Raw genomic sequence first — 22,739 nt, 5'->3', positions numbered from 1 at the left:
ATTCCCCATACAAAAATGTAATATATGGCCATATATGTACTTATATTTTAAATAGCATGACATATATCTATACATATATTTGACTTATCTGAGAACACAATATATGCCCGCAACATATATGAACGTGTCCAAACATGTGAAGAAAATATTTGAGTTCATCCATATATGATACCATATATCTACATATATTACAGTATAGTATTGGTTTCTCGCATATATGGACAACATTATAAATATGTGACATACATATTTGTTTTCCACATATTTAATAAATGTATGTAAACATACATGCATGTGATACTGATGCATTGAAAAAGTACATATATGCATATACATATATGCGTCTTACATTTATGCAGATTATACAGGAAAATATATGGCACTTACATGAAAACGGCCATTTTTGCTATATTTTGAAATATATGTTTCATATATGTCTATTTGTTTTATATATATGAATTTTGCATATATATTCTCATATTCGTTCGGTTCACATGACGTCACTGTAGCTTTGCGCCGCCAACTTGACGACCGACGGTCTCAGTAATGCCTGCAACATGTTGTGCAGTTAGCTGCAACAACAGCCGAAAGAGGAACGCCGAACTGGAATTTTATTCTTTACCAAAATAAAAGGATAGAAGAAATGTCTCATATTGAATGACTTTCTCATATTGTATCATGTCTCATCTTTCTGTGCGCACACACCTGACCCGAAGTGTGCAGCCATAGAGCCCTAAACAGCGCGCGAGTAATGAATTGAGCTCTGTTTCGTGTCTGAATGGACAAATACACACAACATTATGTTTAAATCTCCGTTTTGGAGAGTATTCACATAAAATATGTCGGTTATGTCTTAAACAGAAGTGTGATCCAGTCTCTTTGGTAGAGAGAGAGAGAGAGAGAGAGAGAGAGAGAGAGAGAGAGAGAGAGAGAGAGAGAGAGAGACGAGGAGAACAAAGCATGCAAATGGAAATTATCGTGGCCGGAAAAATTATCGAGATAATTTTTTCTATCTTAATGTAGGGGAGATGGTGAATAAGCCCTATTTCAAAAAGGGGTGGAGTGTTCCTTTAACAGTTGTTCTTTCCACCCCCACATTTCTTTGTATACTATACAAATGTCTTCCTCTTATTTCATTGTCCCATATCCTCTGCCACCTCTTTTTCACTTCAATCCCAATCAGCCCCTTAATTTCCGCTTTACTCATCTGTACTCTGATGTTGATCTCAGGATATTTCAACAACTCCTTTGCCAGTTTATCAGCTTCCTCATTCCCCTTTACTCCGACATGGGCTGGCACCCACAAAAAACTCACCCTTACGCCTAAGTGCTTTATGGTATATAACTTCTGCAATGTTTCATTTAAAATATCTTGTCTTGCTAAGGATGTTTCACTCTCTAAACTTTGCAGAGCTGATTGTGAGTCTGTACATATCACACTACTACTAGGCTGCTTTTCTTCTATCCATTGTTAAGCTAATGATATGGCTATCAGTTCTGTTGTAAAAACAGATATATGATCTGTTACTCTTTTTGAAATTTTAACATAGTCCTGAGGCATATACACTGCTGCAGTTGCTCTACCTGTTATGCGGTCTTTTGATCCATCTGTGAATATTTGAGTCATGTTGTTGTATACTTGATTAATGTATGTTGAACGATTACTTTTAATGGCAAATTTGGTTAATTTTTGTGTATCTGCTTATGTATGTATAGGTCTATTTCTGGCATTGGGTATAGCCATGGGGGTCAGGGTTCTCAAGTTTTATCAAAAGCTTGGAGTGAGATCACATGCGGTTAGGGGAGGAGCCCTAATGTAGCCCCGCCCCCCAATTTAACCAAATTGTTCATAATTAACCAGCACAAATTGAAATTATAACAATTGGTAAATCTGATAAATGACAGAGCAATTCATCACATCAAATATACTCTTTAATGTAATATTTCAAAATTGCAAATATACAAAAATTACAAAAATATAACAAATCGCTCCAAACAGTTTGGAAAAACAAATTACCTAGTTACGAACGTACGGTGGCCGAGAATGTTCAGTCAACTTCCGTGTGTTCGCGCATCTATGATGCCTAGTAACGAACGCAATCTGCCCGAGATACGTGCTGGCGACAGGAAACTTCACTTTGTTTGCCTGCGCCTCGTATACAACGTTTTAAAGCTTGCAGGACAACTTGGTTGGCATTGGCTTTTCAGCGTGAGAAATACACAGTGTGGTGTGTGAGCGTGTGAACTGGTTGAATTGCGTGTGTCTCACGGCCAATGCTTGAGACTTGAGAACCCTGGTAGATGAAATTATTCTATCTCATTTATAGCTACTTCTATCTCATTTATACCCATTTCTTTTCAACATTCTGTCACAGTCACCATCATATCGTCATCCTCACTGTCTATCGTTTATCCCTGTCTGCACTACAACTCCCAGCATCCTCCTTGGTCCACACCTGCACCTCCTTCACCATCACGGACACCTGCCCGCAATTATCATCATCACCACTCACCGTCTTCAACTGTTGTCCCCTTATTCCTCTGTGTATTTAGTTCCTCTCTTGTCAGTGTATTATGTTGGTTATTGTTTGTGTATTGTGCACACTGTTTTGTGTATTTGGTTATTTTTTCCCTGTTCCTGAATATATATCCTTATTATTCATATCTTGCTTCGATTCGATTGCTTAATCTATGGGGGCTTTCACACTGGCAGTGTAGTTCGGAACGGGGCACGGTTCGCATGAAAAATCGCTAATGTGAACGCTGTCATGTGGACCCGGGTGCGCACTGGGTCCCGAACCCGAGACTACCTGGAGGAGGTGGTCTGAGCTCAGTTGCTCCCGAACAGTGCTGCGGTTCGCGTGTATGTGAAAGCAACACGGACTGGGGTGCGCACTTCTTCAGGAAGTAAAGTATCCTGCGCATGCGTTTTAGCCGATTATGATGTATTTAGTTAAATAAAGCACACGTAAGAGATGAAGATTTACCTTGGATACGAACAAGAGTGAGTCTTCAGTGTTTTCGCGCATAGTGCGTGCAATCAGGGCAACAATTTAATGGAAATCCACTGTCTCCTCAAAAGAGTCCATTTGCAAGCAGCGGAAAGACAGCTTATGCGACACACACACACACACACACACACACACACACACACACACACACACACACACACACACACACACACACACACACACACACACACACACACACACACACACACACACACACACACACACACTGCGTTGTTTACTCAGCTATGCATAATAGCACCAAATTAATAAAAAACACAATATATTGACCCGGGTCGTGTTTTCTATCATGCGCCGTGCACATTTGCAATGACGTAATATGCACGCAAACGCACCAGAGTTCGATAGAATCAAGTTGAGTGTGGAACCAGACCAACGCTGCGGGGGGCGCCGGGAACAATCGCGCTCGGCCTCGGACCGCAGCAAACTAGCCCAGTGTAAAAGCCCCCTATGACCAGCTCAACCCCACCTTCTCAAGAAACACAAAAAGTAGTCTCCTTGTTTGCCTGCTTTATAAAACCTCATATAATTATGAATTGATGGAAAAACATTACACTACTTTACTACTCAATATCAAATAACCAAATATTATGCAATGAATTAATCATTTCAATATTTACGTAATATTTAATTAGCATGATTGATTTTTGTTCTGTACAAATTAACAAGAAATTAAGTAAAATAACAACAAATTTTTAAGAGGCTTCATAATTAGTTGACCAATCAGGTGAATCTTATTATCAAAAAGCTTAAAAGTAACTGAAAATTGTCTTTCATTATCTGCAAGCCTAATATACTGTAGTGTCACAGGTTTGTCTATATCCACCTTTAATGACTTTTAAATTCAGAGTATGACTTTAATATTTTCCTGATAATGTTTGGTGTATTTTAAAAATTAACTATACATCACAAACATATGTCTGATGATTATAACTACATTATGAAAGTGAAAGTGACGGCCAAGTATGGTAACCCATACTTGGAATTTGACCTCTGCATTTAACCCATCCAAGTAAGTGCACACACATTAGGAGCAGAGTAGTGAGTAGTGAACACACACACTGCAAACGTGGATACACACACCCAGCCTTGAGTGGCACCCGGGGAGCGATTGGGGGTTAGGTGCCTTGCTCAAGGACACCTCAGTCATATTTCTGCCGGTACTGGAATCGAACCAGCAACCTTTGGGTCACCAGTCCAACTCTGTTACCATTAGGCCATGACTGCCCCACACTAATTATGTTGAATTAACACAAAAAATAATTTGCATATTCATTATATACACATGTGGCTCATGGAAGTCATGATCCCATTAGTTGATCTTAAATAGTTTTTTATGGTGCATGCTATATTTCTTATAGATATGGCAAGTTAATCTAAACAGCATTCAGAGTGTAACTGGATACATACACCAGGTTAGCTCTATGAAACAGGGCCCCCCAACAATTTTTGCCAGGTGTTATATTACCTAGCCTCAAGATTGATTTGATGGCTTTAAGGGTAACTAAACCCCTTGTCAGAGCCTGACTCCACCCACTGGCAATATTTGAAAAATGCTGGAAAAGCGGGCAGAGCCCAGCAGAGGGGGCCGTGCACCTGAGACGCATCTCTTTAGCTGTGTCCCAATGTGAAGGCTGCATCCTCCGAAGGCCATATTTGAAGGCCGCTTGGCCGAATTTGAAGGCCGATTGCGTCACAGCGGCGCAATGAAGGACGTCCCAATTCAAAGGCTGCACCCTCTGAAGGCCGTATTTGTAGGCCGGTTGCGTCCCCGCGGCGCGACGAAGGCTTCCCTGATTCAAAAGCGACGCCATATGCACCCTTCGTTTCCCCGTGAAAGAGAGGATACATAAATGGATCCTTACTGGTCTATCCTACCCCATAAGCCATTGAAGCTGGGGAACAATAGTCTGTTAGAGGGGGGGGAAAAAGAGGAAAAAGAGAGAAAAGAAGGGAAAAGGAGAGGAAAAGAGAAGAAAGTGTTTTTTATGACTTTCTCCCCCCAACATCAATATTTTTGAAAGTCTACGTTTGTCATAAATTATTGCAAAAACTGTTTTTTTGAATCTTCCTATACATTTATATGGGAGTAAAGCTGATCACAAGGTTGGCGGTTCGAATCCCACTGCTGCCAGAAATTAAGATTACTGTGTTATGCTGTGAATTATGTTTTATCGTTAAAAATAACAGTTTCCATGTTGCAGAAATCAGTTCTGATCTGTCATTTTACAATACAAATTATTATTGTACTACAGATATATAAATGGTTCTAAATATTTTATTTATAGTAAATTATACTATAGTTTCAATTATATTTCTGCTTCAGTTCTTTTCTAAAAACTATTGTAAAAACAAGTCAATTATTTTATTACTGAATACATCCATTACAACATTTTTTCACAAGTGACTATAACTTTTGAATGATACTATAGTAAAGGAAAACACAAAAAACAAGGAGAAGCATTTATGATAAAAAGACCAAACCTGAATTTTATTGTCATCCTTTTTTTTAAAAAGTGCAATAAAACAGGAAACTGGAAATTATATACAATGATAACTATATACAATGATAACTATATACAAGATAAAAAAAAAAAATTGTATTTTTTTTTTTGTATCCTCCAACCACTGCTCCTTTGGCACTGTCTCTACTGAGGGGCAAAATACAATGCCCTTGTACTGGCTGTGCCCAGTCTCTGCTGTTCTGAATATCCCGCATTTCTTGCATGTGTTGTGCTGCACTTTGCGGGTCAGTTTTCGAATTGGAGCTGGAGCAGGAGTTGAGTGCCTGGGCGTGGGGGAGGAGGAAATAGTTGCCGCTGGGTAGGTGGTGTCTCAGGTGCTGGTGCCAAAACCACTGGGGCTGAAGGGATCTTCCTCTTCCTCTACACCTGTGCCGGGCCCACAGTGCTACTTGGCAGGTGGTACTGGTGAGCCGGGCCTGGCTGGGGGGGGCGCAGATGGGGGGCGCACATTGGCAGGGAGCAGAGGGTCAGCAGCCACAGACAAGCGGCTAGGTAGTTCCAGCCCCTGCATTACTACCGCATTGTCCTGTCTTTTTACCCGGCTGTTGTGCCACTGAACCAAGGTGGTGTGGCTCATGTCCACCAGCTGGATGGTGGTCTGTTGCATGACTGTTGCATTTCCCAGAATGCACCGCCTGATTTTTCTATAGTCCTCCAGGATGAGGTCCCATCTGGACACTGTGCCAGTCCCCTTTTTCTTGGGACTCCGGTGAATGGCACAGAGCCTGACAAAAATAGTCTCAATCACGCGAGAACAATCTGGCCACTGGGCAAGTGGGGCAGTGGTGGTGAGTGCATGCCTCTTCACACTCTCCACCCCTGGAGTGAACTCCTGCCTCTTCTTGGGTGACCTGAACCTCCCAGTATCCAGCTTGCTCCTGTGTCTGGAAGAAAACACGACTCTCCTCTTGTCGAAGTCCAGCAGGTTTTGCCAAATAGCAACAATATTGCTCACCAAATCAGAGAAGAGCATATAATACAGAGCAAATGAGAAAAAAAACAAGCAAGCGTAAACATGTATGACAAGTCAAAGAGGGAAAGTATAAAAAGTTGGATGATCCTGACCTGCTGGTTGGTGAGTGCCAGAGAGGGATGTTTCCTGAGTTCCACTAGACACTTCGCAAGGCTGTCAACTCTGTCCATACCTGGCACACCAAAGTCATCCACAGCCTGAAAAAAATAAAGATATGAGCAACAATATGAGAACAGTGAAGTGAGATAAAACACAGATGCATATACACTGGTCTATATAAATACCAGGATTTATTATTGCATTCCAAAATGTTAGCAGACGGTGACAATAATTTAGACGCTTGTAATAAAAAAAGTATTTACATACTGCAGACTCATCAGATGATGTAGAAACACCTGGCTGCGGCATGGAGGAGGCAGTAGACTGGGTGGAGGAGGCAGCGGAGAAGGCAGCAGACTGGGGGGTGGAGGAGGCAGCAGACTGGGTGGAGGAGGCATTATGGGTTGAGGCAACAGGCTGGCAGGAGGGAACAGGCAGGGCAGGCTGAGACGGGGTGGCAGCAGGCTGAGAGAAGGTGGCAGGCGTGGTGGAGGAGAGAGACTCAGAGGGCATAAAGCAGGAGGAGACAGAGAAGCTAGGGTCATCGGTAAGACTTGACACAGTAATGTCATGAGTCTGGTCTTCCCCGAAGCCCTCGTCTTCTTCGTCCACGCCTTCATCCACATTCTCTAGCATGTTCTCTGTCTCCTCTGAGTCGGGGTTCACCACCAGGGGCTGTCCAGTCTGACTCAGGAGATAGTCAACACCAAGCAGCTCTCCTATGAAAAAGAACAAAAAACCACACACGTACATGACTAATTATATTCAAAGCATCCTGTCAAGTTATAATGCAACTGTAATCAGACTCAGTGTATGGTTGGCTTTGTTAATGGGAATAATAAAATGATAGATTCAATATCTAGATGAAAAATTGAAAACGCACAAATTAAAAGTATAATGTAGCCAGATAAGGGTAAGACATACCAGTGTATTTGGCAGGTGCCCTGAAAGTTGGCATAAAAGCCCGGAAAGTTGGCATAAAAGCCCGGCTGGCTTGCCGGTCACTGCCGCAGTCCCCCGATCCTGATTCCACCTGTTCAGGCCTTCCAGGAGGTACAGCTGGAAGTTCAGTGCATTGGCACTGGTTCCAAGAAGAAGAACAAAACATTTATACCACTGTAAAAGGATTTGCCTTTCAATCTGAATAATGCATAGCAGTTATTTAAGACATCATACATGTGAGACACTAACCTGGAATAAACCTGTTCAAGTGGCAATGGAACGATTCAAGGGATGTGGACCCTCTGGCACAGCGATACCTGGTCAGGGTGACCACCGCCTTTTTGGTGGTGCCTACCTCAGTGCAGAGTGGCACTTCTGGCAAGTCCTGGATGCACCTGACATGGCGTTTCTGCACACGCCAGATGTGCTCCATGCGCGCTTGATCTAGCAGTGGCACACCCATAAGATCCCTCCCATTTGCCCCCCCTAGCTCCTGCAGCAGCCTCTCAATGAGGCGAATGGTGTCCTCCTCACCGCGCGTCCTCCTGCGGCAGTAAAGGCTGAGGTCCCTTTTACGGATGCTCCTGTCCACCAGGAGGTCAGTAATAGCTGGCATACTCTCCTGCATCAGCTGTTGTTTTTTGGCCTGCCGCAACAGGCTGAGGTCCCCCGTATCCCACTCAAAAATGCAGGCAGACAGGCATCCCATGAAGGTTGGGTAGAGGGGATGGGCATCGCTGGTGCAGCCCACGGCCAGCCTTCTCATAAAGTGCCAGATGTCCAGCCGTATGTGGAGGTCTGGCCATTGCCCAAACCTGGTCTGCAGCTTGCTAGTTGCCCCTTCACTACTCACGCAGCAGCCACAGTCCACATACAGCAGCACTGGGGGTGGAACTGCTGCCAGGCGGTACCGGTCCATGACACCAGCCACCATCCTGTCCAGTCCTTGCCCCTCCTGCACCGACAGGACACTGGTCAGTATCTGGCCGACCTCGTTTCCAATAGAGCTCACCCAGAGTGCTGTCCCCCGTCCATGGCCAGCCAGCTTCTTTGTGATCTGGAATTTACCAAAGTAACGACACATTCAGAGGTCTGAACTTATTGTTTTAAGAGAGAAAAATCTCATTTGAGAATTGAGCCAAAGCCATTGAGAGCCATCCGTAAAGTCAGCACACTCCCCAAGATAGTGTGCCAACCGATTCAGCCATTCTTCCCCATGGTTCTCTTTCAACTGCCTCACCTATCGAGCTGGACTGTTGCCCAGCGTCCGGTCCCGAAGCAGCCTAATGACACAGATGTCACAGGCATACCTGAAAACACATTGTTGCTGTGATTAGTTACATGTTAATTGAAGGGTCAATTCATTGGTTTAAGTCTTCACAATCAACATCTTTTCTACTGATTTACATTTAGCTGACGCTTTTATCCAAAGCGACTTACAATTGCTATATATGTCAGAGGTTGCACGCCTCTGGAGCAACTAGGGGTTAAGTGTCTTGCTCAGGGACACATTGGTGTCTCACACGGGATTCGAACCTGGTCTCTCACACCAAAGGCTTATCCACTGCACCATCACCACCTTTTTTAGTAAGCAAGTAAGCATTTACTTACTTGCGGGTCAGGATCAGCCGGAACATTTTCTGGTGAGGCAGGTCAAGCTGGTCCCGGACAGTCTGACTTGTTGACAGATAGTTTAGAGAACACACAGTGCATCTGAGTGTCTCTGTCACCATCAGGTAGTACCTTTCAATGTCCAGGACCTTCCGAGCCCTCTTGTGAACACCATACCCCGTCAAGTTCTTGCCACAATCTGGGCAGGATACCCTCACCTTCCACAGGTGGTAGGACATCCACACCATCAACCGATGGGTGAAGAACCGGTCTGGAGTTGGTGCCTAAATTGCGCCCGTGAAAGGGAGCCTCACATTTCGCACAGGCTTGGCATAGCCTCTTGCGGGTAAATTCAGGGTTAAGCCTAGAGGTAGGCTTAGAGTGTACTTTGTTTGTTTGAGCCATATCTGTTGTTGGGGGATACAATTTGACCCAGTAGAGCAGGCCAATAAAATGCACAACCCGGAGCTAAAGTTCCGTTTCGGTCTGTCGAGTGAGAGAGCGGTTACCGAAGGCATCCTTCTCCAAATATCCAAAGGCGAAAGTGAGTCATACAACAAAGAGTTGGAGGGACACAACCTCCAACCGGAAGCAAAAAAGCTAGTACATATAGGCCTATGCCGAATCGATTGACCTGATGCCTGAGAGCCTGATAGGTTACAAGTTACCGGTGCCCTCCTTATGAGAACAAAATCCACGTTCGATCAATATTGGAAGTTATTACGGATGCTCGATGGTGTTTTAAAAGGAGTTTTGAGCAGGTCCTCTCTGGAACACAGGCCTCCACCACCCGGAACAAAACATGAGTATTCCATCCACGCGCCACAGGAAACATAAGATGATGTAAACTTTCACAACACCCGCTGTCTTCTTTGAACACAAAGCAACTGACCAAGCTGTAAACGCTAAAAGGGGCCAAGAAACGTCTTGTCATGCGTCCGAAATGACACGGATGTGTTAGTGGACACACGTGTGCTAAATTCTGCAGCTGTGTTGGTGGTTGCATGGCCGGACGTCAACGAAAAACACCGTTCGTCCCTGGGTGGGCTCGAACCACCAACCTTTCGGTTAACAGCCGAACGCGCTGTCCGATTGCGCCACAGAGACCTACGGCTAACCAGTCAGTGGGTCAGCTTATAAAAAAAAGCAGACCTGGACTTTTCTGGCAATGGCAGGCTCGCTTACCACGCTGGAAACCGAGACCCCGTTGGGAAGAGAGAGGGCTAATAGATGCGCCCAACGTGGGGCTCGAACCCACGACCCTGAGATTAAGAGTCTCATGCTCTACCGACTGAGCTAGCCGGGCAACTGCGGTAAACTGCTTCGGGCTGGTTGCGGTCTTTATCCGTGCCTAAATTGCGCCCGTGAAAGGGAGCCTCACATTTCGCACAGGCTTGGCATAGCCTCTTGCGGGTAAAGTCAGGGTTAAGCCTAGAGGTAGGCTTAGATTGTACTTTGTTTGTTTGAGCCATATCTGTTGTTGGGGGATACAAATTGACCCAGTAGAGCAGGCCAATAATATGCACAACCCGGAGTTAAAGTTCCGTTTCGGTCTGTCGAGTGAGAGAGCGGTTACCGAAGGCAAACTTCTCCAAATATCCAAAGATAAAAGTGAGTCATACAACAAAGAGTTGGAGGGACACAACCTCCAACTGGAATCAAAAACGCTAGTACATATAGGGCTATGCCGAATCGATTGACCTCATGCCTGATAGCCTGATAGGTTACAAGTTACCGGTGCCCTCCTTATGAGAACAAAATCCACGTTCGATCAATGTCGGAAGTTATTACGGATGCTCGATGGTATTTTAAAAGGAGTTTTGAGCAGGACCTCTCTGGAACACAGGCCTCCACCACCGGGAACAAAACATGAGTATTCCATGCACGCGCCACAGCAAACATAAGCTGATGTAAACTTTCACAACACCCGCTGTCTTCTTTGAACACAAAGCAACTGACCAAGCTGTAAACGCTAAAAGGGGCCAAGAAACGTCGTGTCATGCGTCCGAAATGACACGGATGTGTTAGTGGACACACGTGTGCTAAATTCTGCAGCTGTGTTGGTGGTTGCATGGCCGGACGTCAACGAAAAACACCATTCGTCCCTGGGTGGGCTCGAACCACCAACCTTTCGGTTAACAGCCGAATGCGCTGTCCGATTGCGCCACAGAGACCTAAGGCGAACCAGTCCATGGGTCAGCTTATAAAAAAAAGCAGACCTGGACTTTTCCGGCAATGGGGGGCTCGCTTTCCACGCTGGAAACCGAGACCCCGTTGGGAAGAGAGAGGGCTAATAGATGCGCCCAACGTGGGGCTCGAACCCACGACCCTGAGATTAAGAGTCTCATGCTCTACCGACTGAGCTAGCCGGGCAACTGCAGTGAACTACTTTGGGCTGGTTGCGGTCTTTATCCGTGCCTAAATTGCGCCCGTAAAGGGAGCCTCACATTTCGCACAGGCTTGGCATAGCCTCTTGCGGGTAAAGTCAGGGTTAAGCCTAGAGGTAGGCTTAGATTGTACTTTGTTTGTTTGAGCCATATCTGTTGTTGGGGGATACAAATTGACCCAGTAGAGCAGGCCAATAAAATGCACAACCCGGAGTTAAAGTTCCGTTTCGGTCTGTCGAGTGAGAGAGCGGTTACCGAAGGCAAACTTCTCAAAATATCCAAAGGCAAAAGTGAGTCATACAAAAAAGAGTTGGAGGGACACAACCTCCAAACGGAAGCAAAAACGCTAGCACATATAATCCTATGCCGAAATCGATTGACCTGATGCCTGAGAGCCTGATAGGTTACAAGTTACCGGTGCCCTCTTTATGAGAACGAAATCCACGTTCGATCAATGTCGGAAGTTATTACGGATGCTCGATGGTGTTTTAAAAGGAGTTTTGAGCAGGACCTCTCTGGAACACAGGCCTCCACCACCCGGAACAAAATATGAGCATTCCATCCACGCGCCACAGCAAACATAAGCTGATGTAAACTTTCACAACACCCACTGTCTTCTTTGAACAAAAAGCAACTGAACAAGCTGTAAACGCTAAAAGGGCCAAGAAACGTCGTTTCATGCGTCCGAAATGACACGGATGTGTTAGTGGACACACGTGTGCTAAATTCTGCAGCTGTGTTGGTGGTTGCATGGCAGGACGTCAACGAAAAACACCATTCGTCCCCCCGTTTCGGTCTGTCGAGTGAGAGAGCGGTTACCGAAGGCAAACTTCTCCAAATATCCAAAGATATAAGTGAGTCATACAACAAAGAGTTGGAGGGACACAACCTCCAACTGGAATCAAAAACGCTAGTACATATAGGCCTATGCCGAATCGATTGACCTCATGCCTGATAGCCTGATAGGTTACAAGTTACCGGTGCCCTCCTTATGAGAACAAAATCCACGTTCGATCAATGTCGGAAGTTATTACGGATGCTCGATGGTATTTTAAAAGGAGTTTTGAGCAGGACCTCTCTGGAACACAGGCCTCCACCACCGGGAACAAAACATGAGTATTCCATGCACGCGCCACAGCAAACATAAGCTGATGTAAACTTTCACAACACCCGCTGTCTTCTTTGAACAGTAAAGCAACTGACCAAGCTGTAAACGCTAAAAGGGGCCAAGAAACGTCGTGTCATGCGTCCGAAATGACACGGATGTGTTAGTGGACACACGTGTGCTAAATTCTGCAGCTGTGTTGGTGGTTGCATGGCCGGACGTCAACGAAAAACACTGTTCGTCCCTGGGTGGGCTCGAACCACCAACCTTTCGGTTAACAGCCGAACGCGCTGTCCGATTGCGCCACAGAGACCTACGGCTAACCAGTCAATGGGTCAGCTTATAAAAAAAAGCAGACCTGGACTTTTCTGGCAATGGCAGGCACGCTTTCCACGCTGGAAACCGAGACCCCGTTGGGAAGAGAGAGGGCTAATAGATGCGCCCAACGTGGGGCTCGAACCCACGACCCTGAGATTAAGAGTCTCATGCTCTACCGACTGAGCTAGCCGGGCAACTGCGGTAAACTGCTTCGGGCTGGTCGCGGTCTTTATCCGTGCCTAAATTGCGCCCGTGAAAGGGAGCCTCACATTTCGCACAGGCTTGGCATAGCCTCTTGCGGGTAAAGTCAGGGTTAAGCCTAGAGGTAGGCTTAGATTGTACTTTGTTTGTTTGAGCCATATCTGTTGTTGGGGGATACAAATTGACCCAGTAGAGCAGGCCAATAATATGCACAACCCGGAGTTAAAGTTCCGTTTCGGTCTGTCGAGTGAGAGAGCGGTTACCGAAGGCAAACTTCTCCAAATATCCAAAGATAAAAGTGAGTCATACAACAAAGAGTTGGAGGGACACAACCTCCAACTGGAATCAAAAACGCTAGTACATATAGGGCTATGCCGAATCGATTGACCTCATGCCTGATAGCCTGATAGGTTACAAGTTACCGGTGCCCTCCTTATGAGAACAAAATCCACGTTCGATCAATGTCGGAAGTTATTACGGATGCTCAATGGTATTTTAAAAGGAGTTTTGAGCAGGACCTCTCTGGAACACAGGCCTCCACCACCGGAAACAAAACATGAGTATTCCATGCACGCGCCACAGCAAACATAAGCTGATGTAAACTTTCACAACACCCGCTGTCTTCTTTGAACACAAAGCAACTGACCAAGCTGTAAACGCTAAAAGGGGCCAAGAAACGTCGTGTCATGCGTCCGAAATGACACGGATGTGTTAGTGGACACACGTGTGCTAAATTCTGCAGCTGTGTTGGTGGTTGCATGGCCGGACGTCAACGAAAAACACAGTTCGTCCCTGGGTGGGCTCGAACCACCAACCTTTCGGTCAACAGCCGAACGCGCTGTCCGATTGCACCAGACCTACAGCTAACCAGTCCATGGGTCAGCTTATAAAAAAAAGCAGACCTGGACTCCACCACCCGGAACAAAATATGAGCATTCCATCCACGCGCCACAGCAAACATAAGCTGATGTAAACTTCAACAACACCCGCTGTCTTCTTTGAACAAAAAGCAACTGACCAAGCTGTAAACGCTAAAAGGGCCAAGAAAAGTCGTTTCATGCGTCCGAAATGACACGGATGTGTTAGTGGACACACGTGTGCTAAATTCTGCAGCTGTGTTGGTGGTTGCATGGCCGGACGTCAACGAAAAACACTGTTCGTCCCTGGGTGGGCTCGAACCACAAACCTTTCGGTTAACAGCCGAATGCGCTGTCCGATTGCGCCACAGAGACCTACGGCTAACCAGTCAATGGGTCAGCTTATAAAAAGAAGCAGACCTGGACTTTTCTGGCAATGGCAGGCTCGCTTTCCACGCTGAAAACTGAGACCCCGTTGGGAAGAGAGAGGGCTAATAGATGCGCCCAACGTGGGGCTCGAACCCACGACCCTGAGATTAAGAGTCTCATGCTCTACCGACTGAGCTAGCCGGGCAACTGCGGTAAACTGCTTCGGGCTGGTCGCGGTCTTTATCTGTGCCTAAATTGCGCCCGTGAAAGGGAGCCTCACATTTCGCACAGGCTTGGCATAGCCTCTTGCGGGTAAAGTCAGGGTTAAGCCTAGAGGTAGGCTTAGATTGTACTTTGTTTGTTTGAGCCATATCTGTTGTTGGGGGATACAAATTGACCCAGTAGAGCAGGCCAATAATATGCACAACCCGGAGTTAAAGTTCCGTTTCGGTCTGTCGAGTGAGAGAGCGGTTACCGAAGGCAAACTTCTCCAAATATCCAAAGATAAAAGTGAGTCATACAACAAAGAGTTGGAGGGACACAACCTCCAACTGGAATCAAAAACGCTAGTACATATAGGGCTATGCCGAATCGATTGACCTCATGCCTGATAGCCTGATAGGTTACAAGTTACCGGTGCCCTCCTTATGAGAACAAAATCCACGTTCGATCAATGTCGGAAGTTATTACGGATGCTCGATGGTATTTTAAAAGGAGTTTTGAGCAGGACCTCTCTGGAACACAGGCCTCCACCACCGGGAACAAAACATGAGTATTCCATGCACGCGCCACAGCAAACATAAGCTGATGTAAACTTTCACAACACCCGCTGTCTTCTTTGAACATAAAGCAACTGACCAAGCTGTAAACGCTAAAAGGGGCCAAGAAACGTCGTGTCATGCGTCCGAAATGACACGGATGTGTTAGTGGACACACGTGTGCTAAATTCTGCAGCTGTGTTGGTGGTTGCATGGCCGGACGTCAACGAAAAACACCGTTCGTCCCTGGGTGGGCTCGAACCACCAACCTTTCGGTTAACAGCCGAACGCGATGTCCGATTGCGCCACAGAGACCTACGGCTAACCAGTCCATGGGTCAGCTTATAAAAAAAAGCAGACCTGGACTTTTCTGGCAATGGCAGGCTCGCTTTCCACGCTGGAAACCGAGACCCCGTTGGGAAGAGAGAGGGCTAATAGATGCGCCCAACGTGGGGCTCGAACCCACGACCCTGAGATTAAGAGTCTCATGCTCTACCGACTGAGCTAGCCGGGCAACTGCGGTAAACTGCTTCGGGCTGGTCGCGGTCTTTATCCGTGCCTAAATTGCGCCCGTGAAAGGGAGCCTCACATTTCGCACAGGCTTGGCATAGCCTCTTGCGGGTAAAGTCAGGGTTAAGCCTAGAGGTAGGCTTAGATTGTACTTTGTTTGTTTGAGCCATATCTGTTGTTGGGGGATACAAATTGACCCAGTAGAGCAGGCCAATAATATGCACAACCCGGAGTTAAAGTTCCGTTTCGGTCTGTCGAGTGAGAGAGCGGTTGCCGAAGGCAAACTTCTCCAAATATCCAAAGATAAAAGTGAGTCATACAACAAAGAGTTGGAGGGACACAACCTCCAACTGGAATCAAAAACGCTAGTACATATAGGGCTATGCCGAATCGATTGACCTCATGCCTGATAGCCTGATAGGTTACAAGTTACCGGTGCCCTCCTTATGAGAACAAAATCCACGTTCGATCAATGTCGGAAGTTATTACGGATGCTCGATGGTATTTTAAAAGGAGTTTTGAGCAGGACCTCTCTGGAACACAGGCCTCCACCACCGGGAACAAAACATGAGTATTCCATGCACGCGCCACAGCAAACATAAGCTGATGTAAACTTTCACAACACCGGCTGTCTTCTTTGAACACAAAGCAACTGACCAAGCTGTAAACGCTAAAAGGGGCCAAGAAACGTCGTGTCATGCGTCCGAAATGACACGGATGTGTTAGTGGACACACGTGTGCTAAATTCTGCAGCTGTGTTGGTGGTTGCATGGCCGGACGTCAACGAAAAACACCATTCGTCCCTGGGTGGGCTCGAACCACCAACCTTTCGGTTAACAGCCGAATGCGCTGTCCGATTGCGCCACAGAGACCTAAGGCGAACCAGTCCATGGGTCAGGTTATAAAAAAAAGCAGACCTGGACTTTTCCGGCAATGGCGGGCTCGCTTTCCACGCTGGAAACCGAGACCCCGTTGGGAAGAGAGAGGGCTAATAGATGCGCCCAATGTGGCGCTCGAACCCACGACCCTGAGATTAAGAGTCTCATGCTCTACCGACTGAGCTAGCCGGGCTACTGCGGTGACCTGCTTCAGGCTGGCCGCGGCCATGATCTGTGCCTAAATTGCGCCCGTGAAAGGGAGCCTCACATTTCGCACAGGCTTGGCATAGCCTCTTGCGGGTAAAGTCAGGGTTAAGCCTAGAGGTAGGCTTAGAGTGTACTTTGTTTGTTTGAGCCATATCTGTTGTTGGGGGATACAATTTGACCCAGTAGAGCAGGCCAATAAAATGCACAACCCGGAGCTAAAGTTCCGTTTCGGTCTGTCGAGTGAGAGAGCGGTTACCGAAGGCATCCTTCTCCAAATATCCAAAGGCGAAAGTGAGTCATACAACAAAGAGTTGGAGGGACACAACCTCCAACCGGAAGCAAAAACGCTAGTACATATAGGCCTATGCCGAATCGATTGACCTGATGCCTGAGAGCCTGATAGATTACAAGTTACCGGTGCCCTCCTTATGAGAACAAAATCCACGTTCGATCAATATTGGAAGTTATTACGGATGCTCGATGGTGTTTTAAAAGGAGTTTTGAGCAGGTCCTCTCTGGAACACAGGCCTCCACCACCCGGAACAAAACATGAGTATTCCATCCACGCGCCACAGAAAACATAAGCTGATGTAAACTTTCACAACACCCGCTGTCTTCTTTGAACACAAAGCAACTGACCAAGCTGTAAACGCTAAAAGGGGCCAAGAAACGTCTTGTCATGCGTCCGAAATGACACGGATGTGTTAGTGGACACACGTGTGCTAAATTCTGCAGCTGTGTTGGTGGTTGCATGGCCGGACGTCAACGAAAAACACCGTTCGTCCCTGGGTGGGCTCGAACCACCAACCTTTCGGTTAACAGCCGAACGCGCTGTCCGATTGGTTGCATGGCTGGACGACAACGAAAAACACCATTCGTCCCCCCGTTTCGGTCTGTCGAGTGAGAGAGCGGTTACCGAAGGCAAACTTCTCCAAATATCCAAAGATAAAAGTGAGTCATACAACAAAGAGTTGGAGGGACACAACCTCCAACTGGAATCAAAAACTCTAGTACATATAGGCCTATGCCGAATCGATTGACCTCATGCCTGATAGCCTGATAGGTTACAAGTTACCGGTGCCCTCCTTATGAGAACAAAATCCACGTTCGATCAATGTCGGAAGTTATTACGGATGCTCAATGGTATTTTAAAAGGAGTTTTGAGCAGGACCTCTCTGGAACACAGGCCTCCACCACCGGAAACAAAACATGAGTATTCCATGCACGCGCCACAGCAAACATAAGCTGATGTAAACTTTCACAACACCCGCTGTCTTCTTTGAACACAAAGCAACTGACCAAGCTGTAAACGCTAAAAGGGGCCAAGAAACGTCGTGTCATGCGTCCGAAATGACACGGATGTGTTAGTGGACACACGTGTGCTAAATTCTGCAGCTGTGTTGGTGGTTGCATGGCCGGACGTCAACGAAAAACACAGTTCGTCCCTGGGTGGGCTCGAACCACCAACCTTTCGGTCAACAGCCGAACGGGCTGTCCGATTGCACCAGACCTACAGCTAACCAGTCCATGGGTCAGCTTATAAAAAAAAGCAGACCTGGACTCCACCACCCGGAACAAAATATGAGCATTCCATCCACGCGCCACAGCAAACATAAGCTGATGTAAACTTCAACAACACCCGCTGTCTTCTTTGAACAAAAAGCAACTGACCAAGCTGTAAACGCTAAAAGGGCCAAGAAAAGTCGTTTCATGCGTCCGAAATGACACGGATGTGTTAGTGGACACACGTGTGCTAAATTCTGCAGCTGTGTTGGTGGTTGCATGGCCGGACGTCAACGAAAAACACTGTTCGTCCCTGGGTGGGCTCGAACCACAAACCTTTCGGTTAACAGCCGAATGCGCTGTCCGATTGCGCCACAGAGACCTACGGCTAACCAGTCAATGGGTCAGCTTATAAAAAGAAGCAGACCTGGACTTTTCTGGCAATGGCAGGCTCGCTTTCCACGCTGAAAACCGAGACCCCGTTGGGAAGAGAGAGGGCTAATAGATGCGCCCAACGTGGGGCTCGAACCCACGACCCTGAGATTAAGAGTCTCATGCTCTACCGACTGAGCTAGCCGGGCAACTGCGGTAAACTGCTTCGGGCTGGTCGCGGTCTTTATCTGTGCCTAAATTGCGCCCGTGAAAGGGAGCCTCACATTTCGCACAGGCTTGGCATAGCCTCTTGCGGGTAAAGTCAGGGTTAAGCCTAGAGGTAGGCTTAGATTGTACTTTGTTTGTTTGAGCCATATCTGTTGTTGGGGGATACAAATTGACCCAGTAGAGCAGGCCAATAATATGCACAACCCGGAGTTAAAGTTCCGTTTCGGTCTGTCGAGTGAGAGAGCGGTTACCGAAGGCAAACTTCTCCAAATATCCAAAGATAAAAGTGAGTCATACAACAAAGAGTTGGAGGGACACAACCTCCAACTGGAATCAAAAACGCTAGTACATATAGGGCTATGCCGAATCGATTGACCTCATGCCTGATAGCCTGATAGGTTACAAGTTACCGGTGCCCTCCTTATGAGAACAAAATCCACGTTCGATCAATGTCGGAAGTTATTACGGATGCTCGATGGTATTTTAAAAGGAGTTTTGAGCAGGACCTCTCTGGAACACAGGCCTCCACCACCGGGAACAAAACATGAGTATTCCATGCACGCGCCACAGCAAACATAAGCTGATGTAAACTTTCACAACACCCGCTGTCTTCTTTGAACACAAAGCAACTGACCAAGCTGTAAACGCTAAAAGGGGCCAAGAAACGTCGTGTCATGCGTCCGAAATGACACGGATGTGTTAGTGGACACACGTGTGCTAAATTCTGCAGCTGTGTTGGTGGTTGCATGGCCGGACGTCAACGAAAAACACCATTCGTCCCTGGGTGGGCTCGAACCACCAACCTTTCGGTTAACAGCCGAATGCGCTGTCCGATTGCGCCACAGAGACCTAAGGCGAACCAGTCCATGGGTCAGCTTATAAAAAAAAGCAGACCTGGACTTTTCCGGCAATGGCGGGCTCGCTTTCCACGCTGGAAACCGAGACCCCGTTGGGAAGAGAGAGGGCTAATAGATGCGCCCAACGTGGCGCTTGAACCCACGACCCTGAGATTAAGAGTCTCATGCTCTACCGACTGAGCTAGCCGGGCTACTGCGGTGACCTGCTTCAGGCTGGTCGCGGCCATGATCTGTGCCTACATTGCGCCCGTGAAAGGGAGCCTCACATTTCGCACAGGCTTGGCATAGCCTCTTGCGGGTAAAGTCAGGGTTAAGCCTAGAGGTAGGCTTAGAGTGTACTTTGTTTGTTTGAGCCATATCTGTTGTTGGGGGATACAATTTGACCCAGTAGAGCAGGCCAATAAAATGCACAACCCGGAGCTAAAGTTCCGTTTCGGTCTGTCGAGTGAGAGAGCGGTTACCGAAGGCATCCTTCTCCAAATATCCAAAGGCGAAAGTGAGTCATACAACAAAGAGTTGGAGGGACACAACCTCCAACCGGAAGCAAAAACGCTAGTACATATAGGCCTATGCCGAATCGATTGACCTGATGCCTGAGAGCCTGATAGATTACAAGTTACCGGTGCCCTCCTTATGAGAACAAAATCCACGTTCGATCAATATTGGAAGTTATTACGGATGCTCGATGGTGTTTTAAAAGGAGTTTTGAGCAGGTCCTCTCTGGAACACAGGCCTCCACCACCCGGAACAAAACATGAGTATTCCATCCACGCGCCACAGAAAACATAAGCTGATGTAAACTTTCACAACACCCGCTGTCTTCTTTGAACACAAAGCAACTGACCAAGCTGTAAACGCTAAAAGGGGCCAAGAAACGTCTTGTCATGCGTCCGAAATGACACGGATGTGTTAGTGGACACACGTGTGCTAAATTCTGCAGCTGTGTTGGTGGTTGCATGGCCGGACGTCAACGAAAAACACCGTTCGTCCCTGGGTGGGCTCGAACCACCAACCTTTCGGTTAACAGCCGAACGCGCTGTCCGATTGGTTGCATGGCTGGACGACAACGAAAAACACCATTCGTCCCCCCGTTTCGGTCTGTCGAGTGAGAGAGCGGTTACCGAAGGCAAACTTCTCCAAATATCCAAAGATAAAAGTGAGTCATACAACAAAGAGTTGGAGGGACACAACCTCCAACTGGAATCAAAAACTCTAGTACATATAGGCCTATGCCGAATCGATTGACCTCATGCCTGATAACCTGATAGGTTACAAGTTACCGGTGCCCTCCTTATGAGAACAAAATCCACGTTCGATCAATGTCGGAAGTTATTACGGATGCTCGATGGTATTTTAAAAGGAGTTTTGAGCAGGACCTCTCTGGAACACAGGCCTCCACCACCGGAAACAAAACATGAGTATTCCATGCACGCGCCACAGCAAACATAAGCTGATGTAAACTTTCACAACACCCGCTGTCTTCTTTGAACACAAAGCAACTGACCAAGCTGTAAACGCTAAAAGGGGCCAAGAAACGTCGTGTCATGCGTCCGAAATGACACGGATGTGTTAGTGGACACACGTGTGCTAAATTCTGCAGCTGTGTTGGTGGTTGCATGGCCGGACGTCAACGAAAAACACAGTTCGTCCCTGGGTGGGCTCGAACCACCAACCTTTCGGTCAACAGCCGAACGCGGTGTCCGATTGCACCAGACCTACAGCTAACCAGTCCATGGGTCAGCTTATAAAAAAAAGCAGACCTGGACTCCACCACCCGGAACAAAATATGAGCATTCCATCCACGCGCCACAGCAAACATAAGCTGATGTAAACTTCAACAACACCCGCTGTCTTCTTTGAACAAAAAGCAACTGACCAAGCTGTAAACGCTAAAAGGGCCAAGAAAAGTCGTTTCATGCGTCCGAAATGACACGGATGTGTTAGTGGACACACGTGTGCTAAATTCTGCAGCTGTGTTGGTGGTTGCATGGCAGGACGTCAACGAAAAACACCATTCGTCCCCCCGTTTCGGTCTGTCGAGTGAGAGAGCGGTTACCGAAGGCAAACTTCTCCAAATATCCAAAGATAAAAGTGAGTCATACAACAAAGAGTTGGAGGGACACAACCTCCAACTTGAATCAAAAACGCTAGTACATATAGGCCTATGCCGAATCGATTGACCTCATGCCTGATAGCCTGATAGGTTACAAGTTACCGGTGCCCTCCTTATGAGAACAAAATCCACGTTCGATCAATGTCGGAAGTTATTACGGATGCTCGATGGTATTTTAAAAGGAGTTTTGAGCAGGACCTCTCTGGAACACAGGCCTCCACCACCGGGAACAAAACATGTGTTGTGGGTTGCATGGCCGGACGTCAACGAAAAACACAGTTCGTCCCTGGGTGGGCTCGAACAACCAACCTTTCGGTCAACAGCCGAACGCGCTGTCCGATTGCACCAGACCTACAGCTAACCAGTCCATGGGTCAGCTTATAAGAAAAAGCAGACATGGACTCCACCACCCGGAACAAAATATGAGCATTCCATCCACGCGCCACAGCAAGCATAAGCTGATGTAAACACAGCAAACATAAGCTGAGTTGGAGGGACACAACCTCCAACTTGAATCAAAAACGCTAGTACATATAGGCCTATGCCAAATCGATTGACCTCATGCCTGATAGCCTGATAGGTTACAAGTTACCGGTGCCCTCCTTATGAGAACAAAATCCACGTTCGATCAATGTCGGAAGTTATTACGGATGCTCGATGGTATTTTAAAAGGAGTTTTGAGCAGGACCTCTCTGGAACACAGGCCTCCACCACCGGGAACAAAACAGCTGTGTTGGTGGTTGCATGGCTGGACGTCAACGAAAAACACAGTTCGTTCCTGGGTGGGCTCGAACCACCAACCTTTCGGTCAACAGCCAAACGCGCTGTCCGATTGCACCAGACCTACAGCTAACCAGCCCATGGGTCAGCTTATAAAAAAAAGCAGACCTGGACTCC

At 46.9% G+C, this 22,739-nt stretch overlaps 16 non-coding genes across 16 annotated transcripts; all 16 read right to left on the bottom strand.

The window, feature by feature from the left end:
• Positions 1–10,212: 10,212 nt before the first annotated feature.
• trnan-guu (transfer RNA asparagine (anticodon GUU)) lies at positions 10,213–10,286 on the bottom strand. Its single transcript has one exon. It is a non-coding gene; the product is annotated as a tRNA-Asn (tRNA).
• Positions 10,287–10,412: 126 nt separating this feature from the next.
• Positions 10,413–10,485, bottom strand: trnak-cuu (transfer RNA lysine (anticodon CUU)). Its single transcript has one exon. It is a non-coding gene; the product is annotated as a tRNA-Lys (tRNA).
• A 794-nt stretch (positions 10,486–11,279) lies between these two features.
• Positions 11,280–11,353, bottom strand: trnan-guu (transfer RNA asparagine (anticodon GUU)). The gene has a single exon. It is a non-coding gene; the product is annotated as a tRNA-Asn (tRNA).
• A 126-nt stretch (positions 11,354–11,479) lies between these two features.
• Positions 11,480–11,552, bottom strand: trnak-cuu (transfer RNA lysine (anticodon CUU)). The gene has a single exon. It is a non-coding gene; the product is annotated as a tRNA-Lys (tRNA).
• A 1,358-nt stretch (positions 11,553–12,910) lies between these two features.
• On the bottom strand, positions 12,911–12,984 carry trnan-guu (transfer RNA asparagine (anticodon GUU)). The gene has a single exon. It is a non-coding gene; the product is annotated as a tRNA-Asn (tRNA).
• Positions 12,985–13,110: 126 nt separating this feature from the next.
• On the bottom strand, positions 13,111–13,183 carry trnak-cuu (transfer RNA lysine (anticodon CUU)). Its single transcript has one exon. It is a non-coding gene; the product is annotated as a tRNA-Lys (tRNA).
• A 1,165-nt stretch (positions 13,184–14,348) lies between these two features.
• trnan-guu (transfer RNA asparagine (anticodon GUU)) lies at positions 14,349–14,422 on the bottom strand. The gene has a single exon. It is a non-coding gene; the product is annotated as a tRNA-Asn (tRNA).
• Positions 14,423–14,548: 126 nt separating this feature from the next.
• trnak-cuu (transfer RNA lysine (anticodon CUU)) lies at positions 14,549–14,621 on the bottom strand. The gene has a single exon. It is a non-coding gene; the product is annotated as a tRNA-Lys (tRNA).
• A 794-nt stretch (positions 14,622–15,415) lies between these two features.
• trnan-guu (transfer RNA asparagine (anticodon GUU)) lies at positions 15,416–15,489 on the bottom strand. Its single transcript has one exon. It is a non-coding gene; the product is annotated as a tRNA-Asn (tRNA).
• A 126-nt stretch (positions 15,490–15,615) lies between these two features.
• On the bottom strand, positions 15,616–15,688 carry trnak-cuu (transfer RNA lysine (anticodon CUU)). Its single transcript has one exon. It is a non-coding gene; the product is annotated as a tRNA-Lys (tRNA).
• Positions 15,689–16,482: 794 nt separating this feature from the next.
• trnan-guu (transfer RNA asparagine (anticodon GUU)) lies at positions 16,483–16,556 on the bottom strand. Its single transcript has one exon. It is a non-coding gene; the product is annotated as a tRNA-Asn (tRNA).
• Positions 16,557–16,682: 126 nt separating this feature from the next.
• Positions 16,683–16,755, bottom strand: trnak-cuu (transfer RNA lysine (anticodon CUU)). Its single transcript has one exon. It is a non-coding gene; the product is annotated as a tRNA-Lys (tRNA).
• Positions 16,756–18,580: 1,825 nt separating this feature from the next.
• Positions 18,581–18,654, bottom strand: trnan-guu (transfer RNA asparagine (anticodon GUU)). Its single transcript has one exon. It is a non-coding gene; the product is annotated as a tRNA-Asn (tRNA).
• Positions 18,655–18,780: 126 nt separating this feature from the next.
• On the bottom strand, positions 18,781–18,853 carry trnak-cuu (transfer RNA lysine (anticodon CUU)). The gene has a single exon. It is a non-coding gene; the product is annotated as a tRNA-Lys (tRNA).
• A 794-nt stretch (positions 18,854–19,647) lies between these two features.
• trnan-guu (transfer RNA asparagine (anticodon GUU)) lies at positions 19,648–19,721 on the bottom strand. Its single transcript has one exon. It is a non-coding gene; the product is annotated as a tRNA-Asn (tRNA).
• A 126-nt stretch (positions 19,722–19,847) lies between these two features.
• Positions 19,848–19,920, bottom strand: trnak-cuu (transfer RNA lysine (anticodon CUU)). Its single transcript has one exon. It is a non-coding gene; the product is annotated as a tRNA-Lys (tRNA).
• Positions 19,921–22,739: the final 2,819 nt, after the last annotated feature.

The sequence above is a fragment of the Siphateles boraxobius genome, unplaced genomic scaffold, assembly GCF_051911475.1.
Source record: "Siphateles boraxobius isolate OS27281-9 unplaced genomic scaffold, OSU_SipBor_1 61, whole genome shotgun sequence".
NCBI classification, from domain to species: Eukaryota; Metazoa; Chordata; class Actinopteri; order Cypriniformes; family Leuciscidae; genus Siphateles; species Siphateles boraxobius.
This window is presented reverse-complemented; position numbering and strand designations above follow the sequence as displayed.